Below are 8064 nucleotides of genomic sequence, written 5' to 3'. Positions count from 1 at the left end.
AAATTAGCAATCATAATGTTAAGATTAAATATGTTGTAAAAGGCTCTTTAAAAATAAATATGGTTGTAACTAAGTGAAAATAATATGTAGGTTAAAAAATTAAAGGTTAATTCAATACCCTGAGATGTAATGCTTGATTTTCTACAAATTTTTTTCCTTTTTTTGTTTTTTTGTTTGTTTGTTTATTTTTGAGACGGAGTCTATCTGTGTAGCCTGATTGTCCTGGAACTCACTCTGAAGACCAGGCTGGTCTCAGACTCACAGAGTGCTCGGATTAAAGGCCTATTCCACTACCTCCCAGCTAACAATATTTTCTCGAGTATTGATCTGTTCTTAGTATTCTTTCACTAAATGGACATTTAAAACCTATGATTAAATTTTAGCTTTTTTTTTTCTTCCGGAGCTGAGGACCAAACCCAGGGCCTTCGCTTGCTAGGCAAACGCTCTACCACTGAGCTAAATCCCCAACCCCAAATTATAGTTTTTTAAAATGCTTTCCCATTGGACAAAGCTTTTGCTTTAATCATAAAAAAATGTTTTGTTTAGAGAGTGATATCTACTTAAAATATACCTGATAGATTACATAGTGATTGTAAAACTTGTTCCACTGGATAAATATTTAAAACTGTGTATAAAATTTGGTCTATTAGATAAACAACACATAGTATTGTAAAAGACTTTTAACCATGATAATTAATGTTCAAAATTAGTTACAGAGTCTTCTTCAAAGGAAAACAAAAGATGATCTCATCAACTAAAAGGGGGAAACGGGATATCACATCAAAGACTCCATTCTGATTTAAGATCAGGACTGTCTCCAAGTACTTCTTATTCACTCTTAGGAGATGGCAAACTTTCTCACATTGTCTAAGAGCACATTCATGTGAACTTTGAAAATGTTGGATGATACTCATCTTCAACACCACTAACAGTTGAGAACTCTGAGTAACTAAACATTTTTCTCACCTTTTATGTTTCTTAAATATTTTTGTAACTAGATTTTAAAAAATATTTATGATATCCAGTATTCTACTTGGTATATTTATAAATGATAAAATAATACTAGTCTTGATTTTAATGAAGTTACAAATGAAAATATCATATTGTTTCATCTGATTATACCTTTTTGTTATAACAGTTTGCTTACCCTAAGCTCCTACCTTATACAAAACTAATGTTTGAAATACTCAAGTATTTGTCTTTATAATATATGCATATAATATATATTCTCATGATTTAGTATAATTTAGATAAAAATATATAGTTTTCAAATTAAACTTTAAGTTTATTTACCTAGAGTTACTCAAAGATTTAGGTTAATTCTTATTTAAACATTATAAATTATACAAAAGACATCAATGTTTAACAACCACAACATTTATTATGTTTAATATCTTCAATACTGATGTTTCTTGATGTAATTAGTATCTAAAATGTTGTATAGTACAATTAACCATGATTTAAAAGTTAAACAATTTTGTATTTTAATACAAAAAGACAATACTACAGTGATTCCTTTGAAAGTCCCATTTCTAACTATTTAAATATAAGTAAGATAGTTCATTGAATACAAATAACTGTAAATACAAGGAGAACTATATAGTCAATCTTTTAAAAATATGTGTAAATTTTGGTCATTTTAGATGTTGGTTTCATCTGTTACTTTCACTCCATTAGGCCAAACTGTATTCTTGATTACTTAATTTTAAGTATAGTAATTTTATGTCACATGTAAATGTTATGTCAGATACAGAGGATGTAAAAATAATTCAGATCTGTAACATTAACGGCTAATGGTTTTGATATGATCCAAGACTTTCTTTCTTAATGGCCTATACCAGCTATTCCTCTCTCCTGGAGACTGCTATCCTGTCCACTACCCAGCCCCATCTACATCACATCCTAGGAATGACCCTTCCTAGCTACATGGGACCTTATAATATTTAATAAATTTTATGTGGTCCCTGCATGCACAAATTGTGATTCCTGAGTTATAGGGAGAATCATAAATGAAAACAAGCTGTGTCTGGCTGTGAAGGATTAATTCTCAAAAAGAAATTGTCTATGGAGAGTGATTAACTGATTAAAATCTCACTACTGTGAAATGTTTCAGGTCCAGTGGCTAATTACCTTTTCATGGGCAAGTTTATTTCTCCTGAACAGCCATTCCTTGCCTCTGTCTGTGTCTCAGCTAACATCTTGTGACTGATAGAAACCTTTTCAAATCTATTAACTAACAGACCACTAGTTTCCACTAAACCAATGCTAAGAATGCCATCAGATTGTATCTTGGGACCATAGAAAGGTTTCTCCCATCTTGTACCTGCCTCTCTGATGTTCCCATCAATGCATTTTAAATTTGCCTTGATTTGTCACTTCCTTTGTTCTGTAAAACTATAAAAACTTATGACACTTCTTCCACAATGGAACATAGAATTTGAGGTAACCCAAATCAGTGTTATCAGGCCATGGACACTCAAAATGGATCCAGAATAAACTATCTTATTTCCTTAAAATATTTTCTAATTTTTATTTTTGTGTGTGTGAATATTTTGCCTGCATGTATTTAAGTGCACTACACGCATGCAGTGCCCATGGAGGTCAGAAGAAAGCCTCATATCCCCCTAAAACTGTTGGGAATTAAACCCAGATCCTCTGCAAGAGCAACCAAACACTTCTTAATTGCTGCGATATCTCTCCAGCCCTTCAGTTTTCTTTTTATTTCTGTAACAACATCATAACAAGTTAATCCTCTGATCTCAAAATACTGGTAGTAACATATAGTGAGATAAACGAGATCACCAAAATAATTGTGAAGACCTCTTATGTGTTTGTGTGTCTTAGAGAAACAGTTTTGTACTGCAATGCCGACTGTCCCAGGGCATTCCATGCAACAGACGATGTGGCAGTCATCATATCTCTCCTTCATGAGTGCAGTGATTGAAGTTATGATCCAAAATATCTGACTAAATATAAGGTATGGAAATAGAAAAAAATAGAATGTGTTTGGTGGTGATTGAATTGTGTACTTATGTGATATCAGACAGCTTCAAAAGATAAAGGGCTTATAAAAATCTATCTCAGCCATCCAAATTTTTAAAAATAAAAGTTTAAGAAGCAACCTTAATAAATCAGGCTGACAAAAAAATGAAGGTATAGATAAGAGTTTTTAGCCCTTTCTGAATTCCATAATCTTCTTTGTATTTAACTTATTTTTAATTTTTTTCTTTAGGAGTTTGATCTAGACCAGATGTTCTCAAATGAGGCTGACATTTAAATTATTACATAGTTTAGACTTGACCTGAACTTTCCATTTTCCTGGCTTAACAGGAATAAACTGCCATGTCTATCAGGTACTTTTATTATATAAAAATGGTGGTTTGCAGGCCACCTCCTAATTTTGAACCCCTGACTTATGTTGTCCATTTCCTGATGTTTTTATGACATAGGAGAAAAGTGTTATCCTTGCATGAATTATTACTGAAAATATACACTCAACAAGACATCATTCAAACATTTACCCAAATGCAATATCATGCCCAGGATTCCTCAGACAATAGAGACATGCTATTAGATAGCTTCTCTTGAACCTACTGAGAGCATTGGCCAAAAGAGAGTGACAGAAATACAGAGAAAAAAATATTCTCAGATTTGATAGTCAGATTGTAGTCAGAATTAGGATTTGAAGAGAAAGTATAGTTTTGTTCCCTAAAATTCTTACTCTGCTGCTGGTTTTTCCGAAATCCAAACATGCCAAACCTAATGTAGCCCACAAAAACTTCTACCTGGGAGATTTCTCCAAAGAAAAGAAGCCACACTAGGGACTGAAAAGGGCAATCTAGGTTTATTGAGAGAGAAAGTGATCACTGAATCACAAGCACGGGATTGAAATAATATGTGCATATATATTTATATATATGATTAATATAAATATATGTATATGGATATTTATACTAAAAGCAAAAGACTTCATGAACTGACAGCTGTTATTAGGCTAGGCAGAGCTATGAGGATGAGCTAATCCTGATTTTTCTCCTGAAGGAAGTTGGGAGTGAAGTACCATGGCCTTTAACAGTCAGGAGGCTTGCCTTTAATGGGTACAAAGGTGAGAACAGCCAGGAACAATCACAGGAGGACCAGATACAAAAAGAGTGATAGAAAATTTCTTAATAAAAAAAAAGAGTGCTACCTCAAAACCCTCAGCCATGCTTCTGACTGGACAGGTGAAGAATAGGAAACCGGTCCTAACTGGGGTGTGACTAGACATCCACTTCGGGTACTGAGGGGAGTGAATTCTATGGTAGAAGCAAATGGCCCAAGATCAGTAGAAGGGAAGATGCCAGGAACCCCAGAAGCCATTTGTTGAGCCAGCAGAAAGAGTTTGTGGTGCACCTCATCTCTGCCTGCAGTATCACAGCAAGCAGCCTAATAGGTTTTAAGGGTCAGGACCCCAGTCCTGCAAGGCAGAGTTCCTGTTCAAAACCAAAGTCAATCTGAGAGACCCTCTGTGGAATGAAAGGAATTGTCTCCTAAGACAAAGTATGAGCTCAGAATCCTGGCCCTGCTGTTGAAACCAAGAAACCCTAGCCTTGAGCACCAGGTGAAAAAGTTTGCCCAAATCGTCTGTCTCCTCTGGAACTCAAGAAGGTGTGGCTTCTTCTGGAGACTGGACCTTAACCTGAGGCATTTCTTGGCTCTGGGAAAGAGTGGGACGCAGCACTCTGGAGTCCAAGATAAAGCTGTCAACCTCTGCAGTAAATCTAGACTTCCACTTCAAGGGCTAATGGGGAAACCCACAGAGACAGCTGACCTGAGCTAGGGGAAGCTCATGGACTTTGGATGGACAGCTGGGGAACCTGCAGGACACTGAACCAGGCCCTCTAAATGTGGGTGAGAGTTGCACGGCTTGGTCTGCTTGTGAGGCCCCTGACAGTGGGACTTGGATGTATCCCTGGTGCCTGAACTGGCCTTTTGGAGCACACTCCCTATGGTGGGATACCTTGTTCAGTCTTGATGCAGTGTGGAGGGGCTTGGGCCTGCCTCAACTTGATGTGCCAGACCTTGTTGACTCCCCTTGGGAGGCCTTACCCTCTCTGAGGAATGGATGGGGGGTGAGGGGAGGTAGGAGGGGAGCAGGAGGAGGGGAGAAAGGGGGAACTGTGGTTGGTATGCAAAATGGAAAAAAATAAAATAATATATGCATATATACACACATTTATTGTAAATATAATATTATAAATATATGAATGTGTGTTACTGAGGCAGGGAGGGCTGTGTGTGCAGCTGACAGACTTGAGCGCATACAGGTCAGGAGATCAAGATTCACTGTTCCTAGTTGGGACATACTAGACAGAAGTTGTAACCTGGTAACTTTTATTCCCCCATCCCCCGCCACACACACACTGCCCCCTCCCTGGGGTGGGGGGAGCAGAATTATAGGAAAACAGAGAAGTGTACCTGAAAGCTGAGAATTAAGCTCTAAACAGAAGATTTGCACACTGCCTGGGGCAGGGCATGCAAAGGAGGAGGCAGGGTCAGGTAGTGTGTGGAGGGGATGGAAGTATGGCTGGTGGATGGAGCATGAGTTAAGCGGGGGCTTCAGAGGCTGAGAATTAAGCTCTGTGTGCACTAGAGGGAGGAAAGTGGGGGGGGGGGGAGCGGGGAAGGCTAGGTGTCTTAGGGAAGCACAGTGAGGAAATCAGACTCTCCTGTAAACTGCCTCCACAGCAGTGGGGTTCCATAGCAACCCAGCCCTGCTGTCAATCTTCAGAGCCTGCCCCTCACCGGATGTGGTTTATCCTTGCTTCCTGTGAGGAGGGGAGGAACTGGGTCTTAGTGCCCGTGGCACAAAAGCCGCATTTGCTGCTCTGGACCAGCTGCTGGCAAGTTCGGCCGGAGGTCTGCGGTCAAGGTAAGGACCCTGAATGTGTACCAAAGAGCAGATAATAACCGCAGGAGCTGTGCTCGCTCTCGCCCATAGGTCAGCAGGCTTGCCCTGGGAAAATGTGAGTCGTCTTGTAGCTCTGCATGTTTCTGGGAGGAAATAGGGACCCCGGTCTTAGAAAGTAACCCTGATTCTGAAAATGGTGGCTTCCTAGATCACAGTTAAAGCCAAGCTCTGGCTTCTAAATGGTAAGGAGAGAACTTTGAACTGAATTCATGTCCACAATGTGCTGTCCTGGCCCTGGGCTCTAAAATGCCCCAGGGAGAGTACACAAACAAAGGAAGTGGACTGGACTTAATCACCTCAAGATAGGGAGCTAATGTTTAAAAAAACGAGAGATGTAGACATAGTGTGGGGGAAAAAAATTTAAAACACTAGAAAAAGCCCTAATGTCAGTGAAATGTGAGTTGGGTCCTTAAAACTTTAATGGTGGAATGAGAGCACCAACTTGTGCAATTTCTGTACAGATTTTTAAATGCCTGAGGCGACACTTGCAACCCCCACGTCAGAAAAACAAAGAACTGTAAAAAGCCGCGAAAGGCACGGGGTTGGCTGTGTCCTACCGGGGTGGTGGGTGGTCTCAGTGAACCAAAAGGAAGGGATACTTTGAGGCTTAGCATAGCCACGCCCAGCCTGTGGGTGTGGGAGGACTAACCGGGTGACCACGCCCAGCCCGTGGGTGTCAGGCAGCCTAACCGGGTGGCCACGCCAAGCCCGTGGGTGTCGGGAAGCCTAACCATGTGGCCACGCCCAGCCCGTGGATGTGGGAGGACTAAGCGTGTGGCCACGCCCAGCCCGTGGGTGTCAGAGGAGGCTGAACCTGGTGGCCACGCCCAGCCCGTGGGTGTCAGAGGAGGCTGAACCTGGTGGCCACACCCAGCCCGTGGGTGTCAGAGGAGGTCTAACCGTGTGGCCACATCCAGCACTTGGGAGTCAAGAGAAGGCCGAACCGGGTGGCCACGCCCAGCCCGTGGGTGTCAGAGGAGGCCTAACCGTGTGGCCACGCCCATCCTGTGGGTTTCAGGAAGCCTAACCGTGTGGCCACGCCCATCCTGTGGGTTTCAGGAAGCCTAACCGTGTGGCTACGCCCAGCACTTGAGAGTCAGAGAAGGCCTAACCGGGTGGCCACGTCCAGCACTTGGGAGTCAGGAAGCCTACCTAGGTGGCCACGCCCAGCACTTGGGAGTCAGAGGAGGCCTAACCGGGTGGCCACGCCCAGCACTTGGTTGTTAGAGGAAGCTTAACCGGGTGGCCACGCCCAGCCCGTGGGACTCAGAGGAGGCCTAATGAGGTGGCCACGCCCAGCCCGTGGGTGTCAGGAAGCCTAACCAAGTGGCCACATCCAGCCCTTGGGAGTCAGAGGAGGCCTAACGAGGTGGCCACGCCACGCCCAGCCCAGCCCAGCCGGTGGGAGTTAGAGGAAGCCTAACTTTTGGTAGCCTCGCCCAGCGTATGGAGGTCAGAAGGAACCATACATATCTGGAGGCTTTTATATTCTCCTGAACTACTTTAAAAATCAGAAACGGAGGGAGAAACAGAGAGCACAGCTGGGAATAGTGTTTGCTTAGCATTTGTGAAGCCCTAGGTAAAGTTGCAAAGACTGCAAACGCAGATGTTATTAAATGTATTTAGCACTCCCGAGGCAGAGGCAGGCAGATCTCTGTGAGTTTAAGGCCAGCCTGGTCTACAGAGCGAGTTCCAGGACAGCTAGGGCTACACAGAGAAACCCTGTCTTTAAAAAGCAAAAAAAAAAGGACCAGCACAGTATTAAAATAATAATATAAATAAATAAAATAAATGGGGTAGGGATAGAGGCTGGAAAATTAGCTCAGTGTTTGTTTAGCATTCTTGAGCCCTAGGTAAAGTTGCAAAGACGGCAAAAGCAGATGTTATTAAATATGAATAAATAGTGAAAGAGTTAAAGCCTCCTTCCAAAACTCACCTACCGTTAGAAATAAGAGGATAAGCTAGGCCGTGGTGGTGCTCACCTTTAGTCCCAGCACTCAGGAGGCAGAGGCAGGGAGGTCTCTGTGAGTTCAAGGCCAGCCAGGTCTGCAGAGCAAGTTCCAAGACAACCAGGGCTGTTACACAGAGAAGCTGTCTCAAAAGAGAGATGGGGG

Source organism: Peromyscus californicus, unplaced genomic scaffold (genome assembly GCF_007827085.1).
Source record: "Peromyscus californicus insignis strain IS unplaced genomic scaffold, ASM782708v3 Scaffold_10__1_contigs__length_136768540, whole genome shotgun sequence".
NCBI classification, from domain to species: domain Eukaryota; kingdom Metazoa; phylum Chordata; class Mammalia; order Rodentia; family Cricetidae; genus Peromyscus; species Peromyscus californicus.
The sequence above is the reverse complement of the archived record's forward strand: the minus strand, read 5'-3'. Positions refer to the sequence as shown.